Source organism: Alosa pseudoharengus, unplaced genomic scaffold (assembly GCF_046254945.1).
Source record: "Alosa pseudoharengus isolate Yale_2024_CS ecotype anadromous, Long Island Sound unplaced genomic scaffold, YU_APseudo_1.1 YU_APseudo_1.1_scf_26, whole genome shotgun sequence".
Lineage (NCBI taxonomy): Eukaryota > Metazoa > Chordata > Actinopteri > Clupeiformes > Clupeidae > Alosa > Alosa pseudoharengus.
This window is the reverse complement of record NW_027468701.1, coordinates 209,601-225,000: the sequence shown is the minus strand read 5'-3', so window position 1 is coordinate 225,000 and position 15,400 is coordinate 209,601. Positions and strand designations below refer to the sequence as shown.

At 41.0% G+C, this 15,400-nt stretch overlaps 2 long non-coding RNA genes across 3 annotated transcripts in view; one reads left to right on the top strand and one right to left on the bottom strand.

Annotated features, from left to right (window-relative positions):
- The window catches only part of LOC143099251 (uncharacterized), a 5,146-nt gene extending 4,080 nt beyond the window's left edge, over positions 1-1,066 (top strand). The window contains exon 7 of the long non-coding RNA XR_012981449.1: positions 41-1,066. This is a non-coding gene — a long non-coding RNA (uncharacterized LOC143099251). The remainder of the gene's footprint in view (positions 1-40) is intronic.
- Positions 1,067-3,438: 2,372 nt separating this feature from the next.
- LOC143099249 (uncharacterized) lies at positions 3,439-7,594 on the bottom strand. Of its 2 annotated transcripts, XR_012981447.1 has the most exons (5): positions 7,208-7,594; positions 6,647-6,795; positions 6,335-6,483; positions 5,517-5,659; positions 3,439-4,175 (listed from the first exon to the last, which is right to left on the bottom strand). It is a non-coding gene; the product is annotated as an uncharacterized LOC143099249 (long non-coding RNA). The 2 variants fall into 2 exon arrangements; XR_012981448.1 differs by lacking the exon at positions 5,517-5,659.
- Between the last annotated feature and the right edge of the window lie 7,806 nt (positions 7,595-15,400).

Here is a 15,400-nt window from a genome sequence, read left to right as displayed (position 1 = left end):
TTTTAAATGTTTTATCTCTGTTTTATATCTTAATTTCCAGGTTGTCAGCTGTTGGCTCAACAACAAAGCAGAAAGACATAGTGGACCACTGGCTAGCCACACCACATGATAGTCACAGAGTCTTCTACATTGCAAGACTGGTTTACCCATTGCTTCTGTGACAAGATGGGTCTTGTGTTCCTGTGATCGGACAGCTCAACAATGCATCATTCTAACTGACACCAGATGGATTGATCTTTTCTGCTGATCAGATGGGTTTTCAGATTGTCCGTCTGGCCAGAGGGGGACCACTACACTGGCAATGGCTTGGGTTTGCCTTAGGGTCCGCCAACCATAGAGGTTTCTGCCCAAATCAACCAGCGGTCAACAGGTGCTGCTGGCCAGTGGATCTACATTTTTGTCATGATAACCTGTTTTTTTGTAAATAACACTATAGATTATGGATTATTCCAAGGAAGACACACACTGATCAATACATACTTATCTTAAGGGACACAAAGAGAGGAAGGACTCCATCCACTAATATTGGACATACAGTATGGTGTCATTGTCTTGTGTATCCATCCAATGCAAAGCTAGATTAATATGCAATACTTGCAATAATTTGTTATGCCATGTGAAATGATTTGGTTAAAGTTGAAAACCACACTCGTATGCATTAGCTCTTGCAAAAATATTTAATGGAGCATGTCTACAACAGACGCGTATGGGCCCTAGGCCATGCTGAGGCCGATACGCTGATGATGGCCTAGAGCCGAAACGTGTCCGTTTGTAGACATGGCTTTAAAAAAAAAAAATTTCATGTCTTTCTTTGAACTCACACCCAAAGATGTCTTTTATTTTAAGCACGCCTGTTCCTGTGTATCTTTTTGTTTTTTTGGTACCTTTGCTCACGCTACCATGTGTTCGTTTTGTGTAGTGCTGAATGTATTAGGGAAGCTGAACACCTTTGCTGTGTTTTATCTGTATGAAAGAATCCCCTGGTTAAAGAAATCACACCTTTTAATTGACCTTGATACATAAATGTATGTTGTGCTGAAATAAAGCAATTTCACTGCTGGGCTCACCTGTGGCAAATAATTTCACTGACACCACCTGCTGTGGCAAGTGTGATGCACCAGACATCCTTAGAAACTACCATTCAGACACCCATATTGGCCAAACAGGCCTTGATGAGTCACAAAAGGTTTTTTTATGAAATGTTGGTGTGTGGCAAGTTATTTTGATACAGGGGATGATAACAAACTCATATGGGGGGTAGATATCATATGACATATTTCATGTGTTGCAAGCCACCTCTGGTTGTGGCTATAGATCACTGCCCCCTTCCATCATGGACAATCCCTAGTCAGGAAATGCTGAGCCTGCATTATGTCCCTTCCACCTGTTTGTATCCAGGAGCCAGGTGAAGCTCTGCAGTATTCTACAGCACCTTTGTAACCTTAGCCAGGGGAGGGTAGCTATGCTGTAGAGGACATCTTGCCTTGTTCTTGTCCCGAGAAATACTTTCCCCATCTGCCCTCAATACTATAAACCGGTTGTCTTAACATTGCACAGATTGGTCTTGGCCCTCTTGAGATCATATATGACCAGCTACTTGGATCCATTACAGTTCACATACTGCCCAGAGGTGGGTGTTGAGGATGCCATAATCTACCTGCTCCACAGAACACACTCTCATCTGGGCAGGACTAGTAGCACTGTGAGGATCATGTTCATTGATTTCTCAAGTGGTTTTAACACCATACAGCCTATGCTGCTACATGAGAAGATTCAGGTAGACACCTCCACAACCTCATGTAGTTTTGAGTACATAGGTTGTGCAACTGAAAGGGTGTGTCTGGTCAAGTGGTCAGTGGCGTAGGAGCACTACAGGGGAGTATGCTGTCTCCTTTCTACTTCACACTGTACACCTCAGACTTCTAGTACAACTGAGTCATGTCACCTACAGAGGTTCTCAGATGATTCTGCAATTGTGGGGTGTGTCAGTGATGGTGAGGAGTACAGGCAACTGGTGGACCGCTTTGCGACATGGTGCAGGAGCAACCACCTTGTCTTGTATGTGGCTATGCACTTACCATACTCTTCCCTCCACTTCTACCACATCTCCTCCTACTATACTTCGACTAGTCCTTAAAATGTAGGCACTCTTATCCTCTAGTACGAGTACTGACAGATGCTGTGGTAATTCCTAGTTAAGGTCTCCTCTGCACTGCTTAAATGTTATTCTATTGATGTAGCTCTGTAGCTTAAATGTTGTTTTGGATAAAAGTGTCTGCCAGATTAATAAATGGGAAATGATGCATGGTGGACGTTAGGAAGGCCAGGCTTGAGTTGGATGCCATCTCAATCTTAGGTGAAGAGGAAGAGGTTGTAGAGAACTACAAATAAAACTTAGCACAAAAAGTAAGGACATTTGTGTTTGGTAGATAATTTCTCTGTGGCAACCATTCTTTTTGGCAATACATCTTATACCGTTGGAAAGCCTGTTTAGTTCCCTTTCAAAGGCCCCATTTGTAAGGAACATGCACTTGTGGGATGAGCAGCAGAGCTGAGTATGTAGGTTGCACCCATGAAATGTTTGCCTAATCTTCTCTGCCAATGCCAAACCGCGTATTCTGCCATTGACTCGTTTGGTATTTGATGTATTGGATGATTGACGTTTGAAGAAACAAGACATATTGGCAATTTAACAATTCATTTCACAAACAGAAGCCTCAGTAGCATGTGGAAAAACCACACAGCCACAACAGCCTGGCACCTTCTCCTCAAGCTAATCACCAGCCTGTTCACACACTGCTGGGGGACGGCATCCCATCCCATGAGTCCAGAATCTGAAAACATCACTGAACATAACATTCCTCCACATGTTCAGGTTCCAGTGCACGTGTTGCCGACACCAGTGCAAATGGGCCTGACGGTGAAGGGCAGTCATGGCAAGACTACTCCTGGCTGCCCTATGAGACCGGAGATTGGCTGTGTGCAGTCTGTTCCGGATTGTCTGGGCAGAGAGCTGTCAGCCATATTGTCCTGCAAACCTTGACTGAAAAACTGTAGAAGACAGATTTGACCTTCAGTTTGGAGATGGTACTAGGGCTCACTCCAAATAATGCCGCAACTTGGTTTTGTGAAACACCAGCTTGAAGTTGCCATCGCAAGGGCCCTATCCAGATCCGTCAAACACGGCATGCCGAATCTTGGAGCAGACACTTAACTGACTGTAGCTGTACTTACAGTAATAGGGTCCATGCTTACAGGTGCCGCCAATCAGTCAGGCCTTTGTAGGGGTGACACCAATATTTCATAACACCAACACATTATATTACATGGGATGAAAAAACTTACCTGAGGTTAATTTAACCTTAACCTTGTTGGTCATAAACAGGGTGCAGTCAGTTAGTGGTCAGAACATAGAACACAACTTAAATAAATCAGTGAGACTTCTTTAAATATGCTTTATTGTGCATTGTACACTGATACATAGGAAAGCAAATAAAAAGAAGGACTCAAGCCCCAGTCAATAAATATAATAAACTCAAACAAGTATCTAGTTACAATTATCAGTATCATTTAAAGAAACTCATTTTTAAGTGGAAAAACAATGGTAGTCACTCAACGTGGAAAAGTTTTGGATGTGATTCTGGAATGTTAAGTTTAAGTGCAAAAATAACGATATTGCTCAAGATGATAGCATATTCCTGCAACTGCCGTCTGCACGCGGAGTGCATGATGTATATTTCATCGAACACCATTGGTGTGGTAAAATAATCATTGAATAGTAGAGTAGCAGCAATTTGTCAGTGTGGCACAATTACGAAATAGTGCTAATAGATAGATAGATACTTTATTGATGCCCAATTCAAACTATTAATATGAGATGTTACTCAGTGTGGAACAGTAAACTTTCAATGTGGAGAGTTCATGCGCCAATGACCCGCTGTACTGATGTAACTACCCGTTGCAGTGAACCACAGGATGTGAGGATGTGCAGAATGTGAGGATGCGCAAGATGTGAGGATGTGAGGATGTTGAGGATGATTATGTTAATTGAAGAGCAGTCAGAATTGAAATCCCTGCTCTCCCAACATGTCAGGAGAACCACAGATGAGCGAAATTGGTAGTGGAACACTTCTTTCTGTACATGTTCTGCTGGTCAGGATATCAGGAGCAAATACCTGTGAAAAAGTAGAAGTAGAGGGCTGAATTTAAGATGTGACTGGAACATACAAGACCTTCCCTAAAAACAACAACATCAACAAGATCAAGAACAAGAAAAAACAAGAACAAGAACAAGGACAACAAGAAAAACAACACCAAGAACAAGAACAATAATAACAAGAACAACAACAACAACAAGAACAACAACAACAAGACCAAGAACAACAAGAGAAGCAACAACAACAACAACAAGACCAAGAACAACAACAACAACAAGACCAAGAACAACAAGAGAAGCAACAAGAACAACAAGAACAAGAACAACAAGAGAAGCAACAAGAACAACAAGAACAAGAACAACAAGAGCAACAACAACAACAACAACAACAACAGCAACTCACTAATAAACATTAATCTTGTGATACAAGAGAATATGTGTTTGGCCAGGTTATAGCAACAATTGCTAATGTGTGTTTGTCTATCGATACATAGATAGATAGACAGATAGATAGATAGATAAATACACATACACACACACACAGAGATAGATAGATAGACACACACTCACACACAAACACACAGACACAGATAGATAGATACACACACACAGACACACACATATAGATAGACACACACACACACACACACACACATACATACAGATACACACACACACACACAGATAGACACACACACACAGAGAGATACACACACACACACACACACAGACAGATAGGTAGATAGACACACACACACACACACACACACACACACAGATAGACACACACACACACACACACACAGATAGATACACAAACGCACACAAATGCGCACACACACACACACACACACACACACACACACACACACACACACACACACATAGAAAGATAGATACACACACAGGCAGACACAGATATATAGACAGACACACACACACACAGATACACACAGACACACACACACAGATAGATAGGTAGATACACACACACACACACACACACACACACACACACACACAGATAGATAGACACACACACACACATATAGATAGATAGATACATACAGACACAGACACACACACACACAGATAGGTAGATAGACACACACACACACACACACACACACACACAGATAGATAGACACACACACACATATAGATAGATAGATACATACAGACACAGACACACACACACACACACACACACAGATAGGTAGATAGACACACACACACACAGATACACACACACACACACACACACACACAAACACACACACACACAGGGTTTAAATTAAGACAATGTTGGTAGGCCTACATGAGGCCTACAAAAACATGGTCTGGTGGACTCTAACTCAACTGAGGGGCGTGGAATCTGGACTCATCTATGCTGAGGTTGACCTTGTAGCTGTACCGCCAGGTGCCTCTGCGTAGTACTCAGTAGGGTCTCTGTATTTCACCTTTAGAAATGTAGCTCAGGTACTCCAACGCTTTACAGAAGGACTGAGAGAGGGATAAAACACACACACACACACACACACACACACACACACACACACACACATACACATATATATAGATAGATATAGATAGATAGATAGATAGATAGATAGATCAAATTGATCCATAAACATCACACACACAGATAGATAGATAAATGGATAAATACACACACACACACACATACACACAGACAGATAGATAGACACACACACAAACAGATAGATAGATAGATACACACACACTCACACACAGACACACACACAAACATACACAGATAGATAGACACACACACACACACACACACACACACACACACACACACATAGATCACCACACATACACACAGATAGATAGACACACAAACATACACACACACAGATATATAGACACACACACACACACACACACACACACAGAGAGAGAGATAGACACACACACACACACACACACACATACAGATAGACACACACACACACACACACATACACACACAGATAGATACACACACACACACACACACACACAGATAGATAGACACACACACACACACACACACATACACACATACACACACACAGCAAAGCAGGCTTCCTTGGGTTTAAATTAAGACAATGTTGGTAGGCCTACATGAGGCATGAGGCCTACAAAAACATGGTCTGGTGGACTCCAACTCACCTGAGGGGCGTGGATACTGGATTCATCTATGCTGAGGTTGACCTTGTAGCTGTATCGCCAGGCGCCTCTGCGTAGTACTCAGTAGGGTCTTTGTATGAGGGTTTACTTTGAGAAATGTAGCTCAGGTACTCCAGTGCTTTACAGAAGGACTGAGAGAGGGATAACACACACACACACACACACACACACACACACAGATAGACAGATAGATCAAACCCACCCAAAAACATATATGTTTGTGAGAAGTTATGACCAATGTTGGTAGGCCTACATGAGGCCTACAAAAACATGGTCTGGTGGACTCCAACTCACCTGAGGGGCGTGGATTCTGGACTCATCTATGCTAAGGTTGACCTTGTAGCTGTACCGCCAGGCGCCTCTGCGTAGTACTAAGTAGGGTCTCTGTATGAGGGTTCACTTTGAGAAATGTAGCTCAGGTACTCCAGTGCTTTACAGAAGGACTGAGAGAGGGATAACACACACACACACACACACACACACACACACGCATAGATAGATAGATAGATAGATAGATTAAATCCATCCATAAACATATCTGTGAGAAGTTATGACTAATGTAAACTATGTGAGATGACAGCTGTCATTTTTCAGTTTGTCTAGAAAATTAGGTAAACATTCAAATACAAAATGTAACTCCATTATTTACAGTTCATATGCAGGAAAATACAGTAGCCTACCTGGGACGTTGCACTTACTACTGCACTTTACTACAGAAATGCAATATTAAGGACAGAGAAATGTAATTGTACTGGCTACACGAAGACCCTAAAATAATATGAAACTGGCCTGCAGCTGTACGTAATACTGTTAACCAATGCAAGGAATTTTAACATCTTTTATTGAAACACTCACACATATCACTGACATGTTCCTCCAAAGCACCTTCTGTCTTGGTTCAAGTCGCAAACAAGGTATTTTTGATAGGGTGCAGTGGCGAACTTGTTCTAAACTTAATGGCTAAACTAACACGCGGAGCAGGCGGAACAAATATTTCTGGCAGGCGGACCGGAAGACTAGAGCAAAAGAGAGAACTTGTGTACCGAAGATGTACTTTCATTGGCTAACCGCCTAGCGTTAACCTCCCGACGCACCGCCGCGCCGCCTTCCCGAGATGCATAGCGGACGCGTTAACTACGCATTGCGCTCTCCATAGGAAATCAATGGGCTATGTGCTGCGCGGTGGCCTTTGCCGCGAATGCGTACCCAATGCGTCATGTTAAACGCCTGTGTGGGTTGCATTGTCCCTCTCGCACGAGACAGGTGTTGAAAACAGCAACTCCTCTAAGCTGGCATTAGATGGGCATGTCACATATTATTGACTTTTTTGGTTAGGCTTACCAAGCGCACATTTATATTTGAATTAAGATTATGGATCATTTAAAATAAAAGCAAATTGCCCGCACCGTTACTGAAAGCGTCCGATATGTCGCTCTTAGAAAGGCCAAATCCGAATGCGTCCTGTGAAACGCATAGGTAGGTTTTATTGAAGAAAGCCATGAGCGTCTCTCTCGCACGGTAAAGGTGTTGCAAACGGCCAATATACTCCTCTATACGGGCAATAGATGGCACGGGCATGTCACCTGTTATTGTGTTTTTTTTTTTTGTTAGACCTACCAAGCGCACGTCCATGTTTAAATTAAGGTTAGGCTACTGGATAATTTAAAACAAAACCAAATTGTCCGCACTGTTGCTGAAAGCGTTGGATATGTCGCCCTTGTATTGCAATTTGGCCAAATCCAAATGCGTCCTGTGAAACGCCCGTGGGTTGCATTGAAGAAAGCCATGAGCGTCTCTCTAGCACGATGAGGGTTTTGAAAATGACCAATCAAATCCTCTATGCAGGCAATAGATGGCATGGGCATGTCACCAGTGTTGGGTGTAACGCGTTACAAAAGTAATGTAATTACTGTAATATATTGCTGTTTGCGGTAACGTGGTAATGTAAGGCATTACAAAAAAAAATTGGGTAATATTTTACTCGGTACAAACTTCAGTAACGCGCGTTACAATGCATTTAACCCGAAATTAAGTGGTGTTTTGTTTTGATACATATTTGCCACCACACCACGCGAGACAATGTAGAATAGTAGAACGTTATCTCCTGATACTGGTTGAATATGATTGCTGCAGCAAACTCGCAGGCGGACTCTATTTGCGGGATGGACATAAGCCTACGCTCATTATTTTCAGCTTGTCAGAGACAAGGCTATGAAGAACATAATAGTTAGTGCACTTTGTGTGCGAAACCGAAAGATCTCTCTATGCCTCGCGAAATAGCACAAGTAAATTAATGAAACATCTAAAGTAGTGCCACGCTAATGTTTTTGATTCTTGATAAAACACAAACTATGCTGTTGTACATGTCAGCTTTGTGCTGTGAACTTGAATTGAAGAGAATAACGGGATAGAAATGCAGAAAAAGATTGTGTAGCCTGGCAGTGCCACCGCTCCCACCACGCGCATCACGCACTTTGCGTTGGGCACCAAAGGACAGAGGGGGCACCCAAATGTAACCAATGAATAGTAGCTTTATTGCAAACTGCGTTTCACTCTTCATCAATAACGTGTACAATGTCAAAATGCACTAACACGATGTTACATGCAAGTTTGATACCTTTTGGGTTCTCTCAATCACCACGTTGTAGCCTACTAGAATTGGTGGGTCTTCAATAATTCGTTTTCCAAGCATTTAGGCTACATGAAGCACATGATATGCTGAGTCGACTGAAACGCATTCCATTCAGATAGCTAGGTGGATACCAGGCTCATTCACTTGTATTCGCAAAACGAAATGTGAAGCAACATGTCATTGCATACTTCCATTTCCAAAGCAATGAAGGTTGCTTCAAACAACTTAACATTGTGCATATTATTGTTAATATTGTGCTATCAATGTAACTCAAACAAATAAGGCTTGTAGCCTAAACAAGAGTCAATGCTCTTAACGTGACAGTGCACGTAAAGATCAATGCTCTTAAAGTGACAGTGCACCATTTATAGGTAAAACATAATTTCTTCAGAAATTAATGTTTAAAAACACACAGGTGTTTGAGTGTTTGAGTTATCATTTAAATGTCACTCACTCAAAGCCACTCACTTAGGGCACCGAAATGGCCAGCAGGCCACCATCTTGACATGTCTTTATTAAAGGAACCGTATGTAAAAAATGTATTTCAATGAATCATAAAATTGCCCTGATATGTCACTAGACATCATGTTCATTTCAAATACTTATATCACTGACAACAGTAGTCTGGCCAGGATATTGTCATTTAAAAAGTGAAGTTGCAGCCCTCAACTGATGTTGATGTTGTCATGTTGTGTTTTGGCCTAATGCGCCACCCTCCACCTATCTACTAATCACAAAGTCAGTAGTGTTTCGTCATCCGGTTGCCAACTCTGCCAGTCAGAGGGGAGGGGAAGGGGATACACCGCTCTACAGTAATTTGAAAGTGATTGTAGTACCAGTTTTGGCCACAATCTTACATACGGTTCCTTTAAGCTTTGATTTACAATATAGTAGGCTCTCTATTGATTTTAATAAGCGCTTTCAGATATAACCTCCGGAGTATATGAGGAGGTTTGTCAAACGGAGGTCCTACCCTTCGGATGATTCAGATATGATGCTAAACTGCGGACCTAATACTGACCTTACACGGACGTATGTGTGAACGACATACACGCACATTACAGAATCTCCGTGTGGTTGTCGAGTGAGGGGTGGGGGCTTGTAGAGTTCACAAGATGCTGAGACATGACATTATATGCGGCCGCTGCCTGTCACAGCTGCTTCTTGTTTACAAAATATAGCCTATCATTATGTAGGCTAAAGAAGAAGAAATCTATTGTGCAAAGGCTAATACTTGAAGTAGGCTAGTCACGTAAGTGGGCACTTGAAATTGACCTAGCCTACAGTATTTGTATGTGTGCTTCAAATAAACACATTTATCTGTTTTCAACGTTATGTACCAGAATTAGCTAGGCTATAGAACCCCAAATCTGGTTTGCGTTGGAGAGAGAGAGCATGCACAAACTTTATGGTAGGCTACCAGCCAATTCAGTAGGCTAACTCAAGACTTCAAGATCATACAACGTTTTTAAGCAACAAACAAAATACTAACATTAATAACAGTGAAGTTATTCGTTTTTTCATGGTTTATTTTTTCCAAAAGCATCCTCTCCCCATGTGTAGCATTTACGTAAGGAGCTTGGAACAAAGTTGGGTTTTCTTCGTTTTCATTTTCTCTAGGCATATATGCTCAGCAAATATCAGCGAGCTCAGCAGGTCATGAAGGCTATCAATGAACAGAAAACCGTGTTGGCTAACAATTTATTAAATACTCCTGTTATTGTCGTCAACGACGTCGCTATAGGCTACTGCCTTTTCAGCGCCTTCTGCTTATGATGATTCAGTCTTCTGAATTCGTTTCTCCTTGCCATGCAGTTGTAGCCTAACGTGTCTCTAACGTTCCTTTCAGGTGTTCTATCAAAATGTTGTATGCCCTCATGGACAGTAGCTCCGTGATGTCTGCATCTTTCCAGGTTGGAGATTTTCTGGACAGCACTATGCCACTCCATCATAACACTGGCATTTAAGTCAGATCTAACCACATGGACGCATGAAAGAAACGTCACCAACACGCCCTCTCACTAGGTGTGATTTTAACCGAATGTTCTACTCCTCGTTCAGACACAGCACATTTACATAATGTCCGGAGGAAATACTAGGTCGGGGGTAGTATAAACACCGGGTGAATTCGGACTTCCATATGACCGGTTATGTCGTTCAGATATACGGCCCCACCGTTTAACATCGGCAGAACCTCCGGTCTTACACGTATGTCTGAAAGCGCTTAATGAGTAGGCCTAGGCCTTAAAGTTACAGTATTTCTATCACAATTTAGCAGACTTTGACCTTTTGTCGGTTTTTAACAAAATTCTGACTATGCTGTTCCTTGTATTGCATCATGAGCACTGCGCCTATTGCATTCTACTGTTGTTAGCCTTAAACCTAGCTCACTCATTATGCTAAACCACATCTCCCTCCATTGGAAGAGCAAGCTGCATTGAGCGTAATAAACTGCATTTAGAATGGCAAATCCATATTTCTAGATATTTTGGTGAAAGTAACTTAAAAGTAATGCAATAGTAGTGTAATGCCTTATAATTCAGAGACAGTAATATTATAATGTTGTAACAAATTACTTTTAAAAGACAGTAATAAGTAATACATAATACATTATGATTTTGAAGTAACTTGCCCAACACTGCATGTCACATATTATTGTGTTTTTTGGCCAAGCCTAACAAGCACACATTCATGTTTAAATTAAGGTTACTGGATCATTTGAAACAAAAGCAAATTGTCCGCGCTTTTACTGAAAGCGTAAGATATGTCGCCCTTGAATTGAAGGCCAAATCCGAAAGCGTCCTGTGAAACGTGGGTTGGATTGGAGAAAGCCATTTCTCTCTCGCACGGTAAAGGTATTGAAAACGGCCAATATACTCCTCTAAGCGGGCAATAGATGGCACGGGCATTTCACCTGTTATTGTGTTTTTTTTTGTTAGACCTACCAAGCACACGTCCAGGTTTAAATTAAGGTTAGGCTACTGGATAATTTAAAACAAAACCAAATTGTCCGCACTGTTGCTGAAAGCGTCGGATATGTCGCCCTTGTATTGCAATTTGGCCAAATCCGAATGCGTCCTGTGAAACGCCCGTGGGTTGCATTGGAGAAAGCCATGAGCGTCTCTCTCGCACAATAAAGGTGTTAAAACGGCCAATAAACTCCTATATCAAAAACGATTAATGACCTCCTGTTTTAGCCAATCATCATGGAGGAAACATAACTCGTTGTTGCTCAAACCCTACGTCTGTGCAGTCGTTCAACATTGTGGGGAATTAATGACGAGTGAAACCCAGAGCGTCTAATAACATCGCGGGTGGTTTTGCGCTGAAGTTGGTTGAAAGCCATGAGCGTGCACCTACACGCGAAAGGGTGCTATATGCGTGGATAGAAAACGCCGAAGGACGTGACAAAACGGCCTTATATGACGCCCTGAGATGAGAACGGGTTGGGATGAACAACATATGCTATTTTATTTCACCCTCTGAATATTTACATTTTTCCTCAACTGGGCATAATGACCATGCGTAGCCTACATTTGGATGAGCATGACATGATTAACGTAAAGCAATAGTTTCAACTTTGGCAAAAAACATTTGACATGGACTTAAAGGGATAGAGGAAGCTTTTGAGGGTTTGGGATGGCATCATCAACCCAACTTGGTTTGATCCATGAACTTGTGCATCCAAAACTGTCAGAAAATGCAGCCGAATGGCTGCGTGGATGGTACTTTGCAGGACTGTCCGTAGGTCAAAACTGACCAGCAGGGTGATGTCATGCAAATCATGTTTATTTCATATCAAAACACTTGCATATATCAGATAAAAGCACAATATCAATGTTATGAGGTGCTTGGTTTGATCCATGAACTTGTGTGCATCCAAAACTGTCAGAAAATTTGTAAAAAAGCTGCATTTTGTGACAGTTTTGGATGCACACAAGTTCATGGATCGATCAAACCAAGCACCTCATAACATCGATATTGTGCTTTTATCTGATATATGCAAGTGTTTTGATATGAAATAAACATGATTTGCATGACATCATCCTGCTGGTCAGTTTTGACCTACGCGACAGCCCTGCAAAGTACCATCCACACAGCCATTCGGCTGCATTTTCTGACAGTTTTGGATGGACACAAGTTCATGGATCAAACCAAGCACCTCATAACATCTATATTCTGCTTTTATCTGATATATGCAAGTGTTTTGATATGAAATAAACATGATTTGCATGACATCACCCTGCTGGTCAGTTTTGACCTACGCGACAGCCCTGCAAAGTCTACCATACAGCCATTCGGCTGCATTTTCTGACAGTTTTGGATGGACACAAGTTCATGGATCAAACCAAGTTCGGTTGATGATGCCATCCCAAACCCTCAAAAGCTTCCTCTATGCCTTTAAGTCCATGTCAAATGTTTTTTTGCCAAAGTTGAAACTATTGCTTTACGTTCTCATCATGTCATGCTCATCCAAATGTACGCATGGTCATATTTTGCCCAGTTGAGGAAAAATGAAAATATTCAGAGGGTGAAATAAAATAGCATATGTTGTTCATCCGGATGCAAGGAAGCATCTCCAAGAATTTTTAATGCCCCAGGTACCCCGGTTACCTCAGTAGCGCCCCTCAAAGGTGTAAAAATTTAATATTTTGAGTTTCCTGAATTGTGGAACCACTGGTCAGATTTGTCTGAAATTTGGTATGCTTATTACTTAAGATATGTGTTATAAATAATGTTTCTGTCATTTGTGTACCTCATGTGCAAAAATGGGAAAATTACATTTATTTTAAAATATTACAAATGTTGCAAGCTTTTGACTTTATAGTCAAGCAGGTGATACATCTTAATAATTCAAGCATGTTTCTCATGTTATGTATAAAAATATTTTTGTAATTTTGAAATTATAGCTATTTCTGTAATTAGACTACATGCCCCATGACGTGTAGCGTTCATTTCAACGCTGCTTTATAACAATGGCGCCGAATTTGTAGTTCACTAAAACGGTTTTGTATTAAAACATAAACAAAATTGTTAGGATGCAAAACACTGGCACAGACGACTTTTGCTGTCTATAATATGTATAGAAATAGTTAAAGCAAGTTGGTACATGACTCACAACATTGGCATTCAATGAAAATAAGTATAATTCCACAAAATATCGAAAAACGTGTACTTCTGACCCTTGTTGCTAGGCAACGCCCCGTAGGGCTACCTGCTTGGCTGAAGAATAGGCTCTCCTAATCTTTGCTGTTCAAAGCAACATAAATAGATAACAAATATAACACTTAAATTGAACAGGTAATGAAGATGTTGGTCAGACTGTAATAAGGACAATAGCAATAGGCTAATAAACAAATGCCCATTCAATCAATCAATGATATAATAAGTTATAGCTTTACTGCTTAATGGACTAAGTGCACTTAAATTGAACAGGTAACAAATGAAGATGTTGGTCAGACTGTAATAAGGACAATAGCAATAGGCTAATAAACAAATGCCCATTCAATCAATGATATAATAACAAGTTATAGTGCTTTACTGCATAATGGACTAAGTGCATGTTGAACAAATGTGCCTTTAGACGCCTTTTAAAAACACTGTAAACTATCACAGGAACAGAGTTCTGTGCAACTTATTGCACCCACATGGAACCACTGAGGAAGAGTCTTGAATTTAGCGTTCATGAGTAGGCCTAGTCGACAGAACAAATGGTAATCAGAAGACAGCAGTGGGCGGTTGGGGAAGTACATCTTGATCATTGAATTGCAATAACAAGGAGCAGATTCAGTCAGTGTCCCATATAGGCCAAAGTGAGAGATTTAAATGTAATGCTGGCTACTAGGCTACAGGGGGAGTGTAGGAGAATAGGCCTAGGAGTGGATATGCATGCCCAATATCCATACCCCATCTTCCTCCTTGCTGGAACAGTTGGCTATATAATGTATTTTCACTGTAGGCCTATTAAGACACATTATCTATGTATCTATCTAATTTTAATTATGGTAGCCATAGTAGGCTACATGTGAGATTACAACAATAATAATGAATGTAGTAATACAAACTAAAATGACTAATGAGTAAATGAATGAATGCCTTTATTGTTATTGCATTGGGAAAGAAGTAGGCTAGTTCTAATCTGCTAGTGCTAATCTGCTTGTTTTTAGACTCTGTAACATAGGTGGCTAACTATTTCCAATTGTCCTGTTCTGTTTACGGTACAACAAAACTGTCACACTTAGATTTTGAATCAATTACGATGAAAAACACGTAGCTTATCAACAAACAAAGAAAAGTGAGATTGCTTTAGGATGATATGCTTTACTTTTCCAAAAGATGTTGACACATTAAAGAAAATGACATAATATTCATTGTGATCCTTCTTTTAGACTCTGTAACATAGGTGGCTAACTATT